This window comes from Peromyscus leucopus, chromosome 3 (genome assembly GCF_004664715.2).
Source record: "Peromyscus leucopus breed LL Stock chromosome 3, UCI_PerLeu_2.1, whole genome shotgun sequence".
NCBI classification, from domain to species: Eukaryota; Metazoa; Chordata; class Mammalia; order Rodentia; family Cricetidae; genus Peromyscus; species Peromyscus leucopus.
The window spans coordinates 44,914,456-44,930,474 of NC_051065.1; the positions used below are offsets into that span (position 1 = coordinate 44,914,456).

Below are 16,019 nucleotides of genomic sequence, written 5' to 3' on the forward strand. Positions count from 1 at the left end.
ATTGTCAAGTTAATAATAGCTATAGTTATCCTAATATTCTAATATATATTGTTTGAGGTGTGTGTGTGTGTGTGTGTGTGGTGTGTGTGTGTGTGTGTGTGTGTGTGTGTGTGTTGAGGTAGGGGTGGGAGGCATGTCTAGTGTCTTTTTACCACATGGACAAGTATGTCTCCACAATCTCATAATCTCCCAGGAGATAATGTCTCTTGTGGATCAAGAGATTCAATTCACAGAAATTTGTCTTATCTCTTTTTGTGACTCCTGACCACTCAATCTGGGCTATCACATGTAGACAGCTATGAGTACCACTGTGTGGCACTCTGTGATTCTGTAATTGATAAGTTATAGCAGGATGCTGAATTGCTCACAAACAAAATGGTCATGATTCTCCTCCATTTTGGTTGCCTGGATTTTCCAGATAACTTACTCCCTAAGGAGATTTTCCAGCAGGTTGAGTTATAGGTGTAAGGCAGTCACTGGAGGAGAACAGAGTGTGTAGATCCTACAAGCTTTGGAGGCAGAGCTGCAATGTTCTGGATCCAGGGTCTTGTGCTGAAGCTGGCCCCTGAGGAGATGAAACTGAAGATGTGGGAGGATGTGATCTCCTCCATTCTGAACTTCCTCGTCTATGTGGCCCTGCTGTGAGTCCCTCCATATATCTTAAAGAACTTGGACAGCATATGAGGATTGGGAGTCACATATGGATTTATGGCATGAATAACCTGGTGACAGTTTCTCCTCCTGTCTGCAGATGAATTGGTTCAAAAAGATGTAAGAATGATTAAAGGGACATAAAACTCTACTTGTTAAGAATGAGTTGGGCTTTGGGAACTGACCTCAATAGCTGAAAAATAAAACTATTTGGGAAATGAAAAAAGATGCCTTGTGGTCATACTGTGTCCTTAGGCCCGTGATATCCACCTCTGTGAGTGTTGATGGAACTGTAAATAATGTCAAAATTCTAAGGGACTTATTTTTGAAGAAAAAAGATAAATTTTTAAAAAAATACTATTGTCTGCAAAAATCAAGACTCAAACAAATGCCTTCCAGCCTCCTCCATCAACAGTAAGCTGACATGATTGAAAATATCATTGCTCACATCAAGCTGTAGATCTAAGAACACAGACAAGTAAAGGTCTCTCACTGTGTATCCAAACAGCATTCCTATCTCACTAGTTTTAATTGTCCCAAACTTAGTATCAATACTCAATATTTTTGGAAATTATAGCAGAGTCTTTTCTAATAAACTTGATCTTAGTGTGGTATTCCTAGGAAATGCTGCCATTTATTTAGTCATAATTTGCTACATAAAAAAGTACAGAGTTTAGAGATTTATATGGTTATAGATTAACCTATATAATACGTAATGCATGTGGTATTATATTTTGGTATTATAGTTAATACAGTTAAGCTGAAGGTGATATGGATTATTAGACTGTAGAAGTTTATTTAAGATTGAGTCTAACTTAATGAACTTATTTTGATGTTCCTGTTCTGAATTACTAAAGTCCTAGTCTGTAATGTTGGAATAACTTCTTATTCCTTCTTATTTGTTTTCTCAGCAGCAGGTTAATAACATTGGAATATAGTCAATATTGTCACTATTAGTTTTTATAAAGAGTATGATGTTACAATCCTTCTTGGTAGCTAATTGATGAACTATTATTTACTTTTACGTGGCTTGTATGTACTTGGGAAAGTAAGAAATGAGGCAGTGGGGGAGGGGAATGAAGGATGACAACCCATCAACCTATTCAACTTATTCTCCCTACACTGTCACCAGCTTTGATGCCTTGATCATCAAGACTGTATGCTTGCTTATGTATTCTAGTTGGACTTCTTGGTCAGCATGTAAAATCCTCACATAACTGACTTCCTAAGGAAAAATCAGCATCAACTACTGCTTCTTGCCAGGTGCACAGTGAGGTTTAATTCAGGGTTCCATCCATCTCCTTCTGAGCTCCAGGTGTGAGCTCTGATTGTGTGAATCCAGAAGCTCACTCAACCTCTTGGCCATAATGCTCTCCAAGGGGCAAGATGGACACAGTACTAAGTTATAGTCAATAAGATCTGAGCAAAGATCTTGCAATGTTTTTGGGGAAAGAAATGTCTTTGCTTTGATAGGTTTTTGTTTCTCCTATTTGGGGAGGCAAGGTGTCCTAGAGGATAGTGACAGACTCTAAGGACATATGGTCATATATATTGTGAACATAAGGATACCAAGTCCAAAGAGAAGGTAGCAAGTGGGATAGAGAAAATTGTGTGATTTTAGTATAGTTGACCTGGAAATGAACTACTCACCCAGAACATGTCCATCTTTTGTGCAAATGCTCAGAGTAACACCCTGCCCATTGCTGTGTAATCCAGTTTCAGTGAAGCTTCTGATAGGTATATGCAAAATGTATTAGTTATATGTGTGCAATATATATATATATATATATATATATATATATATATATATACTCTTTAGACAATTGAAACTCTCTTAATTTCATGCTCTTCTAGTCAACTACTTTTACAACAAAAATAAATTCTTGAATTTCTCTGGGACTAATCCTCACATAGAGATAATAACCATGTGTTTAATATTGTAAAAACTTTATTTGACTGGTTTACACAATCAGAGGAAGAGTAGTCACACAATGGATGTCTGCAGGCTGGAGGACCACAGAGATGTCAGTCTAAGAAGTCGGATGCCTCAGAACAAGAAGGACCAATGACATGAATCAGAAGCTGGTGTTAGTCTACCTTGGCAGGCTAAAGAAGCTGTGGCCTAATGCCCATGATGATGGCAACATTTCAGGAAGACTCAATCAAGCTTGGCCTCACTAACTGGCTGCTTCTCTTTTCTGTTTTTGTTCTATCTGTATGCCCACCATATTGGATGATGCCACTTGTACTCAGAGTGAGTTTCCACTCCCCCCACATTGTCCTACTTGCCTATAATTTGCAAGAACACCCCAAAGGCATTGCTCAGTGTATTCTGGTTGACAATTGAGATCAGCTGGTAGAAGCTTTTTCAGAAATACGTTCTTCCACCGAGTCTTTGAATGTTGTGGTTTCATGGTTACAGGTACATGCTGTTATCATTGCTTTGACCCATCTTTAAATAAGATAAACTCAGAATAAAATAAAAGTATTTTCCTATTTTTATTTTCTGGATTTTCTATCTCATGAAAAAAGTAGGTTTTAAATACACTAGTTTTCTTCTTCACATTTATTTTCCTTTTCCTTTTGAGGTATTTACTGAGGATTTCCAGCAAAAAAGTAATTTAACTAGGACTAAAGAGTTAACATTGCCCCAACCTCAACAACATCATTACCTGATAGTATCCTCTACCATCCCCATGCCATTGAGATGTTTTGTGTCTTTATTCTTGCAATAATCATTTAACCTACTGGATCCAAGAGCATATTACTCAGAAAGTGTTTTTTTTTTTTCCTTCTGAGTCAAATTTATTCAACATCGTCAGTCTAAAAACCCCAGACAATGGAGGCAGCATTAGTTTTTTCTTTCATCCCTGTTATCCTTTTCAAGTTAGAGGAAAGAGACCAGAAATAACTCATAGAATAAGGTGTGAGTTACTAACACGAAGAATTTAAGAAACAAACAGCTAATTAAGTTACAGTGGGTAAAACAAAGAATGACAATGACAAGCCCCTAGTTCCTATATTTGGTTGCTAGAAGGATTCTACCATCTCAGGGATTGGCCAAGATATATTGTGGCTCTCTCCTAATTATGGATTGAACACTCTTAATCCCAGACTTAGATTATTATTCAAGGATAAATTAAGATGTGGTGTTGGTTCTGAAAACATTATATAAAGAAGAGTTTAGCTTCCAGAGTTTTTCTCCAGTGTCAAGCACAGTTACCACAGACTTGGTAGTGTAAAGTAGCAACATATTTTGCTACTTTATAATCCAAAATGCTGAAATCAAAGTATCAATAAGGCTTCATTTTCTTTGGAAGCCCTAGAGGAGCCTGGTGTCTCAAGGTAGTCCACTGAGTGAGTTGCATAGCTTGTCTCTCTATCCCATCTTCACAAAGCTTTCCTTCTCCATCTTCTAGTCCCACATCAAGGATTTGACACTGTACTGAAGGCTCATGCAGGTAATTCATGATGGTCTCATAGTGCACTTTTAAATTCATAGGTTTAATATAGAAATTCACACAGTTAAAAAGGTGTCAAAAGATTGTTTGAATGGTTAGCTGAAGCATTTGTCAATTGAAAAGGAGATGGAGATGCCTGATATCCCTTGTCTTAGTGTTGATGAGGAGATTTTAAGGCTCAGGGAAATTGCATTGCTATAGTGATTATGCTATGTAAAATGTAAGCCTCCACAATAGGAAGGCCCAGAAGACGTGTGTGGTGGTATTGTGTTCCACAATATATCATGTACCCCAGTAAATTTATCTGGGGTCAGAGAACATAACAGCTACTAGACAGACATAGAGGCCAGAAAATGGTGGCACTCACACCTTTAATACTAGCCTTCTGGAGGCAGAGATCCATTTGGATCTCTGTGAGTTCAAAGCCACAGTGGAAACAGCCAGGCATGGTGACTCAAGCCTTTAATCCCAGGAAGTAATGGCAGAAAGCAGAAAGGAACTAGGCTGGTTAAGCTTTTAGGCTTTTGAGTGGCACAGTTCAGCTGAGAGGCATCCATTCTGAGGAAACAGGATCAGCTGAGAAATTGGCAAGGTGAGGAAGCTGTGGCTTGTTCTGCTTCTCTGATCTTCTAGCATTCATTCCAATACCTGGCTCCAGGTTTGTTTTTATTGATAAGACCTTTTAAGATTCGTGCTACAGACATGCCTTTCACTGATCCTATAAGATGCAAAATGGTGAGAGGGCCAGCAGCACATTTGAAGAGCTTTGCTGTTGCATTTTACCTAGTGCCAGATCTTAGTGTTGGAGACTCTTCTGCTCAGTTGGATGAATTAGGTTTAATTGGGCCCAGAAGTAGCAGGGGCTGGGTGGGAGCACTGAATCAGCGAAGGCAAGGTGATTATAGTTATCATAATGGGCAGCACAGACAAAGCAATGTCCAAAATGGCCTAACCTATAATGGCCCATACAGGCAAAGTGAATTTTATGGTGTCATTACTCATATGGACCTTTGGTGTTGACTAAGCAATCATGGTGTTTCTGGGAATGGAATGGCTAAGAGACCTACTGCATTTCTGTTTGATCTGACTAACTGGAAAAAATCTCAAACAAATAAAAGAAAGGCTCTGCTGGATTGTGGCAAAAGGAAAGTTTGGCCTGTGAATCCATTTCCAGACTTGAGCCAGTTTGCAGACCAGGAGGAACCTGGTTAATTCCCTAAGAGTTTTACTGTTAGCCTTTCTCCAGTCCTTCCCCATAGAGGCACCTACGGCTTTTGACAAGGGTAGCTACACCGCGGTAAAGGAAACAACCAAACTTTCTGGGATCTGTTGGATGCTGGTTCTGAACTGATGCTGACTTTGGAAGACATCAATAAACATTGTGGCCTTCCAGTTAAAAGTAGGGCCTTACAAAGGTCAGGTGATTAATGGAGTTTTGTCTGAAGTCTGACTCACAGTAGGTCCCGTGGGTCCCCAAACTTATCCTGTGTTTATTCCTCTAGTCCCCAAATGTATAATTGGATTAAATATTCTTGGAAGTTGGAAGAATTCTCACATTGGTTCCCTGACCTGTGGGGTGGGAGCTATTATGGTTGAAGAGGCTAAAGGGCACCTTTAGAGCAGTATCACATTCCTGCAGAAATTAGTGCCACCATCAAGGACTTGAATGCTACAGGGATGGTGGTTCCCACTGCATCTCTCTTTAAATTTCCCATCTGCCCAGTGCAGAAGAGAGACAGATCACGGAGAATGGCAGTTGACTATTGAAAACTCAAACAAGTTAGTCATTCTAGTTACGGCTGCTGTAGCAGATATGGTTTCCTTACTTGAGCAGATTGATGTGTCTCTTGGGACATGGCATATAGCTATTGATCTAGCAAATGCTTTTTTTTTTTTTTATTACTTGTCCATAAGGACCACCAGAAGTAATTTTCTTTCAGTTGGCAAGGTCAGCAGTATACCTTTACTGTTTTGCCTCAAGGATATATTAACTCTCCAACCCTGTGTCATAACTTAGTTCAAAGGGATCTTGATCATTTGTCTCTTCCACAAAATACCACATTGGTTCGCTATATTGATGACATGCTGATTGAATTGAGTGAGTAGGAAGTAGCAACTACTTTGGACTTGCTAGTAATACATAAGCACATTAGAAGACGGGTAATAAATCCAACCAAAATTCAAGGGCCTTCTAACTCAGTGAAATTCTTAGGAGTCCAATGGTGTGGGGTGTGCAAAGATATTCCTTCTAAGGTGAAGGATAAGTTATTGCACCCGCTGCAGCCTCCTCCCACTTCTGCCCCCACTTCCAGCTGATCACACTGATCTTCTCATCCAACCTCCCTCTCTATTTATCCCTTTATCTCAAACTCCAGCAGGTACTCCCCATGAACCCACCAGCTAAGCCTTCCAGAGAAGTAGGCCAGTGAAGCACACAGGCTAGCTTCAGATCCTCCCTTGCCCTTCTCTCTCCAAGTCTGATCCCCCAGTCCTATCCCAACTCTGTAGCAGACTACCTGCTGTGGCCTCTCCTCACTGCCTGCCCCCATTCCTGGGGGCTAAGCAATTCCGGGTGGGACACCTATCTTGCCTTCCTCCTGTGGACCCCCAAGACACTACTGAGCCATTTCCAATCTTAAGTGTCAGCTCCCAATACCTAGAAACACATTTTACCTGGAACCCCCAGTGGCCATACCTAGCAGAATCCCAGAAGCATTCTCAACCAGGCATCACACAGCCACCACACCCTCTTAAGAACCAGAGAGGACAACAGAAACCAAGGAACAAAATATTCACCCAACAAAGAAAGGCCAGATATCAGCACTTAGAATTACAACTTTCCTGAATCCAGATGTCTAGACCATAGTGTGAAAAACACAGTCATTAACAGCCAGATCAGTATATTTCCACCAGAACCTAGTAACCCTACCACAGAGAATTGCAGCATAGATGACAAAACAAAGATGCAAACATAGCCATTATGATGATAGAAATACTTAAAGGGAAATTAATCAATATATTAATGGTATATTGAATAAACAAGGAAAGTGGAAGGAAATGAAAAAAGAGTACAATACCTGAAAATGGAATTAGAATAAAGAAAACCCAAACTGAGGGAAATCTGGAAACAGAAAATTTAGGAACTTGAACACATACATCAGAGGGAAGCTTCACCAACAGAATACAAGAGATGCAACAGAGAATTGAAGTATATGTAACAGGTATTGAAGATACAATAGAATAAATGGATACTACTGTAGCTAGAGTTTTCCTGCCTTGCCCACAGTCAGGACAAATCTTTGTCACCTGCCAGTCCCACAGTCGCTCAGACCCAAACAAGTAAACACAGAGAATTATATTGCTTACAAACTGTATGGCCGTGGCAGGCCTCTTGCTAACTGTTCTTATAGGTTAAATTAATCCATTTCCACAAATCTATACCCTGCCACGCAGCTAGTGGCTTACCGGCATCTTCACATGCTGCTTATCCTGGCTGTGGCTGGCAGTGACTCCTTCTGCCTTCCTGTTCTTTCTTTTCTCCTCTCTGTTAGTCCCGCCTATACTTCCTGCCTAGCCACTGGCCAATCTGTGTTTTATTTATTGACCAATCAGAGCAACACATTTGCCATACAGAACATCCCACAGCATACCACAGTCAAAGAAAATGCCAAATCTAACTCCAGACACAAAACATCCAGGAAATCTGGATACCATGAAAAGACCAAATCTAAGAATAATAGGAATACAGTAAGGGAAGAAACACAGGTCAAAGGCACAGGAAGTATTTTTAGTAAAATCATAGTAGAAAATATTCTTAACCAAAGAAGGAGATGTCTATAAAGGTATTAGAATCATACTGAATGTCAAATAGAATGGATGATAAAAAGAAAGTCCCCTGGTCACAAAATGATCAAAACACTAAATGTACAAAACATAGAAAGGATATTAAAAGCTTCAAGGGAAAAAAGGAACATATAAAGGCTGACCTATTAGAATTATGCCTAACTTCTCAGTGGAGAGTCTAAGAGCCAGAAGGGTCTGGAAAGACATTCTACAGACTCTAAGAGACCACAGATGACAACCCAGACTATTATACCCAGCAAAACTTTCAACTATAATAGATGGAGAAAAGAAGACATTACATAAGAAAGCAAATTTAAGAATATCTATCTACAAATCCAGCCCTATAGAAGGCACTAGATGGAAAACTCCAGACAAAAGAGGTTAACCCTACACAAGAAAATACAAGGAATAAACAATACTGGACTAGGAAACCAAAAAAGGGAAACACACACCTGACACACACACACACACAACCACAGCAACAAAATGACAGGAATCAAAATCTCTGTTTATTGATATCTTTCAACACTAATGGTCCCAATTCCACAATAAAAAGCCATAAACTAACAGAATGTGTAAAAACAGGATCCATCCTTCTACTGCATCCAAAAAACACACCTTAACATTAAGGATAGACATCACCTCAGAGAAAAAAGATATTCCAAGAAAATGGACCTAGGAAGCAAGCTGGTATAGTCATTTTAATATCTGACAAAATAGACTGCAAACCAAACCTAATCAAAAGAGACAGGGAAAGACATTACAAACATATCAAAGGAAAAATCCACCAAGGTGACACTGTGATTCATAACATCTATGCACCAAACATGCGGGCACACAAGTTTATAAAAGAAACTACAGCTTAAATCACATATTGGCCCTCACATGCTATTAGTGGGAGACTTCAATATTCCACTCCCACCAATAGACAGTTCTTCAAACAAAAACTGAACAGGGAAATGCAGGAGTTAACAGATGTTATAAACCAAATGGACCTAACAGATTTTTACAGAACATTTCACATAAATACAATACAATATATATATATATATATCCCTTCTATTCTGCACCTCACAGAACTTTCTCCAAAATTTATCTCATTCTTGGACACAAAGCAGATCTCAATAGATGTAATAAAATTGAAATAATTCCCTGTATCCTAGCATACTATCACAGACTAAAGTTGGATATCAACAACAGAAACAACAGGAAGCTTATAAACTCATAGAAATTAAACAACTCTCTAAAGAATGAAAAATGGGTAAACCATCTAGAATAGAATGAATATGAAAACATACATAACAGAAATTATGGGACACAATAAAATTAGTTCTGGGGGGCAAATTCATAGAAGTAATGCCTGTGCGCGCGCACACACACACACACACACACACACACACACACACACACACACACCCAAAAGCTGGAGAGATTTCACACTAGTTCCTTAATAGCATGCCTGAAAGCTCTAGAACAAAAAGAAGAAATCCTACTCAAAAGGAGTAGAAGCCAAAAAATAATCAAACTTGGGGCTGAAACCATAAACTACAAACAAAAAGCAATACAAAGAATTAATTAAACAAGAGTTGATTCTTTGAAAAAAATCACTAAGACTAACAAACCCTTTCACAAATTAACCAAAAGACCCAAATTAACAAAGTTGGAGATGAAAGGGGTTACATAACATCAGGCACCGAGGAAATCCAGAAAATCTTAAGGGCATACTCTAAACACCTGACTACCAAATTGGAAAATCTAAAAGAAATTGATACTTTTCCCAATACGTAAGTGGTATCACTTACCAAAGTTAAACCAAGGTAAGATAAACAATTTAAACACACCTATAACCCCTAGTGAAATAGAAGCAGTTACTGAAAGTCTCCCACCAAAAAAACTCCTAGGGACAGATGATTTTAGCAAAGATTTCTACCAGACTTTCAAAGAAGAGTTAATGCCAATAGTCCTCAAATTATTCTACAAAATAGAAACAAAAAGGACATTACCCAACTTGTTTTATGAGGCTACAGTTATCTTGATATCCAAAGACTCAACAATGAAAGAGAATTACAGAACAACTTTTCTTATGAACATAGATGCAAATTGTTTTCAATAAAATATTTGCAAACCAAATCCAAGAACACATCAAAAAAGATCATCCACTGTGATCAAGTAAGTTTCATTGCAGGGGTTTAGGGGTGGTTCAACATACTTAAGATGATAAATTTAATTCACCATATAAACAGACCCCAAACCAAAAACTTCATGATTATCTCATTAGAATCAGAAAAGGTCTGTGACAAAATCCAACACCCTTTCATGATAAAAGTCCTGGAGAGATTAGAAATACAAGGGACATAGTTCAACATAATAAGGGCAATTTACAGCAAGCCCATAGTCAACATCAAATTAAATGGAGAGAAACTCAAAGCAATTCCACTAAAATCAGGAACAAGACAGGGCTGCCCACACTCTCTAAATCTACTGAATACAGTGCTTGAAATCTTAGAACAATAAAACAACTGAAGGAGATCAAGGGAATACAAAATGCAAAGGAAGAGGTCAAAGTATCTTTATTTGCAGATTATATGATAATGTACTACATGACCCTAAAAATTCACCAGGAAATATCTACAGCTGATAAACACTTTCAGCAAAGTAGCTGTAAACAAAATTAACACAGAAAAATCAGTACCCTTCCTATATGCAAATAACAAATGGATTGTGAAAGAAATCAGGAAACAACACCTTTCATAACAGTCCCAAATAAAATATCTCAAGTTAATTATAACGAAGCAAGTGAAAGATATGTATGATAAAAACTTTAGATATTGAAGAAAGAAACTGAAGAAAATATAAGAAGATGAGAAGATCTACCATGCTCATGGGTGGGTAGGATTAAATAGTAAAAATGGCCATCCTACCAAAAGCAATCTCAAAATTCCATGCAATCCACATCCAATTTGAACACAATTCTTCATATATCTTGAAAGAACAATTTTCAACTTCATATGGAAACATAAGAAAAAAAATTCAGGATATCTAAAACAATCCTGAATAATAAAATAATTTCTGGAGATATTACCATTCCCAACCTCAAATTTTACTACAGAGTTTCAGAAATAAAAACTACATAGTATTGGTAGAAAAGCAGACCTGTTGATTAATGGAATTAAATAGAAGATCCAGATATAGTTTCATATAAATATGGACACCTGAGCTTTGATCAAGAAGCCAGAAATACATGTGGGAAATAAAGATAGCATATTCAACAAACGGTCGGTGCTGGTCAAACTGGACAGCTGCATGTAAAAAATGGAAATAGATCCATACTTATCACCCTGAACAATACTCAGCTCCAAATGGATCCAAGACCCCAACATAAAATCTGATACAGTGGACCTTCTAGAAAAGAAAGTGGGGAAACTTGAACACATTGGCACAGGAAAAGACTTTCTGAACTGAACACCATTAGCACAGATACTAGGATCAACAATTAATAAATGGGACTTTATGAAACTGAAAAAGCTTCTGTATGGCTAAGGACACTATCATTTGGACAAATGATGTATATATGGGTATTAGCTATTCAGTCGATGATAACCAAGCTAGAATATGTAGAACCACAGAGGTTAAGTATAGAGAAAGGGACTAGCAGAGGACAGATAGAACTCCCTAGGAAAGGGAAATAGAATATATCGTTATGGGTGTGTGTGTGTGTGTGTGTGTGTGTGCGCGCACAGCGCGCGCGCACGCGCACACACACACACACACACACACACACACACATTGGAATGGGAGATCCAATGGAAAAGTGGAGGGGAGAGGTGGATAAGGGAGAGAATATGGAGAGAGCCAGCCAAAATTAGGGGCATTTTAAGGCTAGTATGAAAACCTAATACAATAGAGGCTTCTACACACACACATACACACATATGTACATATGCATATATACATATATGAAGGTGATTTAAATAAAATTGCCAAATAATGGGAGAGACAGAGTCCTAAATGGCTATCCCTTGTCTCTAAATGAAGTTTCTAGTGCTTGGAATGGGTTACATTTAACTGAGTTGTTCAGGGTAAAGGGATCCCATGGGAATTCCCAAACAACCCAGGGCATTTCTATGACTGTAGGTTGCTTTCCAAAACTGAAGGCAAGTTCCCAGTACTGAAAACAACACCTACACAACTCACTGACCATGCAAAAGTCGAGCTGTTGTCCATATAGAGCCTTCACCCCTACATTCTAGTGTCTTAGGTATAGGAAGGTACTCTGCATGCTACCAAAGGAGAAATGTAAAAACCAATCCAGCCACAAACACTTTGATCTACAAGGGTGTCCTGCCGGTAAGATATTTTAACTCAGTGGTGGCTCAAGGCTTGCAGGAGCCACCAACTAGTATATTATTTGACTTAAGACCCATTCCACAAAATTGAACCCATATACGATACTGCTGTCTTTGGGTGATAAAGAAGCTGAGACTAGGTACCCAGGGACCTAGGGTAAAACCAAATACTCTTGTTCTACCAAAGGAAGGTAGCAGTAGAATGGCACCTAATGACATTCTGTTATGCTCATAGATCATTTCCTTGCTCAGCCATCAAGAAACTTCCTCCTGTAACAGTTTGGAACAAATACAGAGACCCAAAGCCAAACATATGTGAGTGAGAGAGCTTGGAACACTCAGCCCTAAATGTGATGTCACCATCAAATACCTCCCCTCTGAGCTCAGGGAACCCCAGAAAAGAGGAGGCAGAAAGAATTTAGGAGCCTGAGGAGGTGGAGGACACCAAGGAAACAAGGGCTTCTAAACACAAAAGGAGAAGTTCACATATGAACTTAGGGAAATGGAGGCAGCATGCACAGGACCCGCACAGGTCTTCACCAGCTGGGGTTCTAGAGCTGAAAAGAGAAGTGGGCACATGTCTCCCACTGCAACCTAGACTTCATCTTCAACTGATAACCCCTTGCAAATGGAAATTGAGTTTTCTCTGTGGGAGTCTCACTAGGGAAACAAACTATACTAAAGGGCAATGCGCATGCCTAGCACTAGATGGCCAACAGAAAGTGAACTCAGGGGTATCTTTGAAGTTTTCTTGTCCTATAATGTCATGTCAGGACCACCCCATTTTGTCTTATTTTTTATTTTTATTTTATTTCCTTTTATTTTTTCTTCTCTCTTTTTACCCTACATTTGTATTTATATTATGACTTCTACCAGACCACACCAGCCAGAATGGGTGAGTGACCTATCTGTCAGCAGAACTACACCCCTCCCAGGATTCTGTCCTCTGGGACCCTTCCCCAGGTCCACAGCCATCCAGCCCATCCCTGGCCCCTTTGTTGAGCCCTGGTCCCAGCCTCAGAAGACTTCTGCCAAGCAGGCCAAGGCCACACAAGCCAGAATGGGTGAGTGACCCAACTGTACCCAACCCTGGATTCTGTCCTCCCAAACCCTTCCCAGGTCCACGCCATTCCAGTTCATCCCTGGCCCTGCTGCTGCTGGATCCTGCTCCTAATCCAAACAGAGTTCTACTGCTGAGACACAGACCACAGCACCCACAACCAGTGAGTGATTCTTTTGTTCTGTAGCCCGCCTGCCTCCTCCCATCTCAGGACCAGACCCACTGCTGGGCCATGCCAACTCCAGAGGAAGGAAGAATCCCACTGCTCTGGTGCAGCCCTCATCAGCTAGTGAGTAGATGAGTGATCCACCTGCCAGATGGACTGCCACAACCTCCTGTATTCTGTCCCCCCCAAGACCCACACCACCACCCAACTCCTCCCCTCATCATCTTCCCTGTGGCCAGCCCTTCCCCAGAACTCTTGCAGACTCCATAGGCCTAGACACATTTTACACCAGTTCGAAGAACAAACCCTGAAGCTCTATCAGAGGCTGGGCTTGTCCTATGTGCCCTAGAAAAAGACTCAGGCTTTACTGGAGGCCAGGCCAGATCTAAAGACCCAAGAAGACTTTAACTTTACCAGAGCAGACCTCATCAAGGGACCCAAAGCCCCCAAAACCCCAGTGGAAGACACCCTACTGGACCTGAAGACTCATCAGTCATGAGAACCCTTGGCTACTTAGGCCAGAAGACCAGGGAGGAAACAGAAACCAAGGAACAAAACACCCATCAAACAAAGACAAGCACAGGAATCAACATTAGACTATAATCATCCCAATTCCAGATGCGTAAATGCCAGTGTAAGAACACAATCAATAACAGAAAGGGTAATATGTCACCACCAGAACCTGGATATCCTACAACAGCAAGACCTGAATATTCCAACACAGCTGAAGCATAAGAAAATGACCTTAAAAATAACTTTATGAAGATGATAGAGGTCCTTAGAGAGGAAATGAAAATTATCCCTTAATGAAATTGAGGAAAAGATAAACAAAAAAATGGAGAAAATCAATTAATCTCTTAAAGAATGTCAAGAAAAAACAGTTGACAGAAACAAACCTGTTTGAGATCTGAAAATGGAAATAGAAGCAATAAAGAAAAGACAAATTGAGGGAATGTTGGAAATGTAAAATCTGGGCAAGTGAACAGGAACTGCAGATGCAAACATCATCAACAGAATACTAGAGATGGAAGAGAGACTCTCAGGCATTGAAGGCAGAATAGAGAAAAAAGATTCATCAGTCAAAGAAAATGTTAAATCTAAAAAATTCCTAACACAAAACATCCAAGAAATCTGGGATACTATGAAAAGATCAAATCTAAGAATAATAGAAATAGAAGAAAGAGAAGAATCCCAGATCAAAGGCCCAGAAAATATATTCAGCAAAATTTTCCAACCTAAAGAAGGACATACCTGTAAAAGTACAAGAAGCTTCCAGAACACCAAATAGACCAGATGAGAAAAAAAGTCCTCTCACCACATAATAATCAAATCACTAAACATACAGAATAAAGAAAGAATATTAAAAGCAGCAAAGGAAAAGGGCCAAGTAACATATAAAGGGAGACCTATTAGAATTACATCCAACTTCTCAATGGAGACTCTAAAATCAGAAGAACCTGGACAGATGTCTTGCAGACTCTAAGAGACTGTGAATGCTAGGCCAGCCTGCTAAACCTAGAAAAACTTTCAATCATCATAGATGGAGAAAAGAAGATATTTCATGACAAAGTCAAATTTAAACAATGGCTGTCCACAAATCCAGTACTACAGAAGGTACTACAAGGAAAACTTTTAACCCAAGGAAGTTAGCCTCATTCACAAAGTCACATGCAACAGATAATCCTACATCAGCAAAACCTGAAGAAGGGAAACACACACACATACCACACCACCACCACCACCACCACCACCACCACAACTATCTCCAACAAAATAACAGGAATTAACAATGATTGATCATTAATATCTGTGGTACTTTGAATGTAATCCCCCCTCCAAATCTCATAGGGAGTGGCACTACTAGGAGGTATGGCTTTGGTAGAGTTGGTATGGCCTTGTTGGAGGAAGTGTGTCACTGTGGGGTGGGTTTTGAGGTTTCTATGCTCAGGATACTGCCCAGTGGCTCAGTGGTTTCCTGTTGCCTGCAACACGTAGAACTCCCAGCTACTCCTCCAGCACCATGTCTACCTGCACACTACCATATTCCCAGCCATGATTATAATGGACTGAACCTCTGAAATTGTAAGCAAGTTGCCCCAATGAAATGTTTTCCTTTACAAGAATTGCCATGGTCATGATGTCTCTTCACAGCAACAGAAACCCTAACTAAGACAATATATCTCACTACCAATGGACTCAGTACCCCAATAAAAAGACACAGGCTAGTAGAATGAATATGAAATCAGAATCCATCCTTCTGTTGCATACAAGAAACACATTTCAACATAAAAAAAACAGACATTACCTCAGAATAAAGGGTTGGAAAACATTTTCCAATCAACAAGACCTAAGAAGCAAGTTGGTAAGCTATCCTAATACCTAACAAATTAGACTTCAAACCAAAATTAACCCAAAGAGATGGAGAAGGACATTTCATATCTATCAAAGGAAAAGTCCACCAAGATAATGTCTCAATTCTTAACACCTACATA

General features: G+C 39.5%; 1 pseudogene; it reads left to right on the top strand.

The window, feature by feature from the left end:
- The first annotated feature begins 528 nt into the window (after window positions 1-528).
- LOC114697984 lies at window positions 529-684 on the top strand (annotated as a pseudogene).
- Window positions 685-16,019: the final 15,335 nt, after the last annotated feature.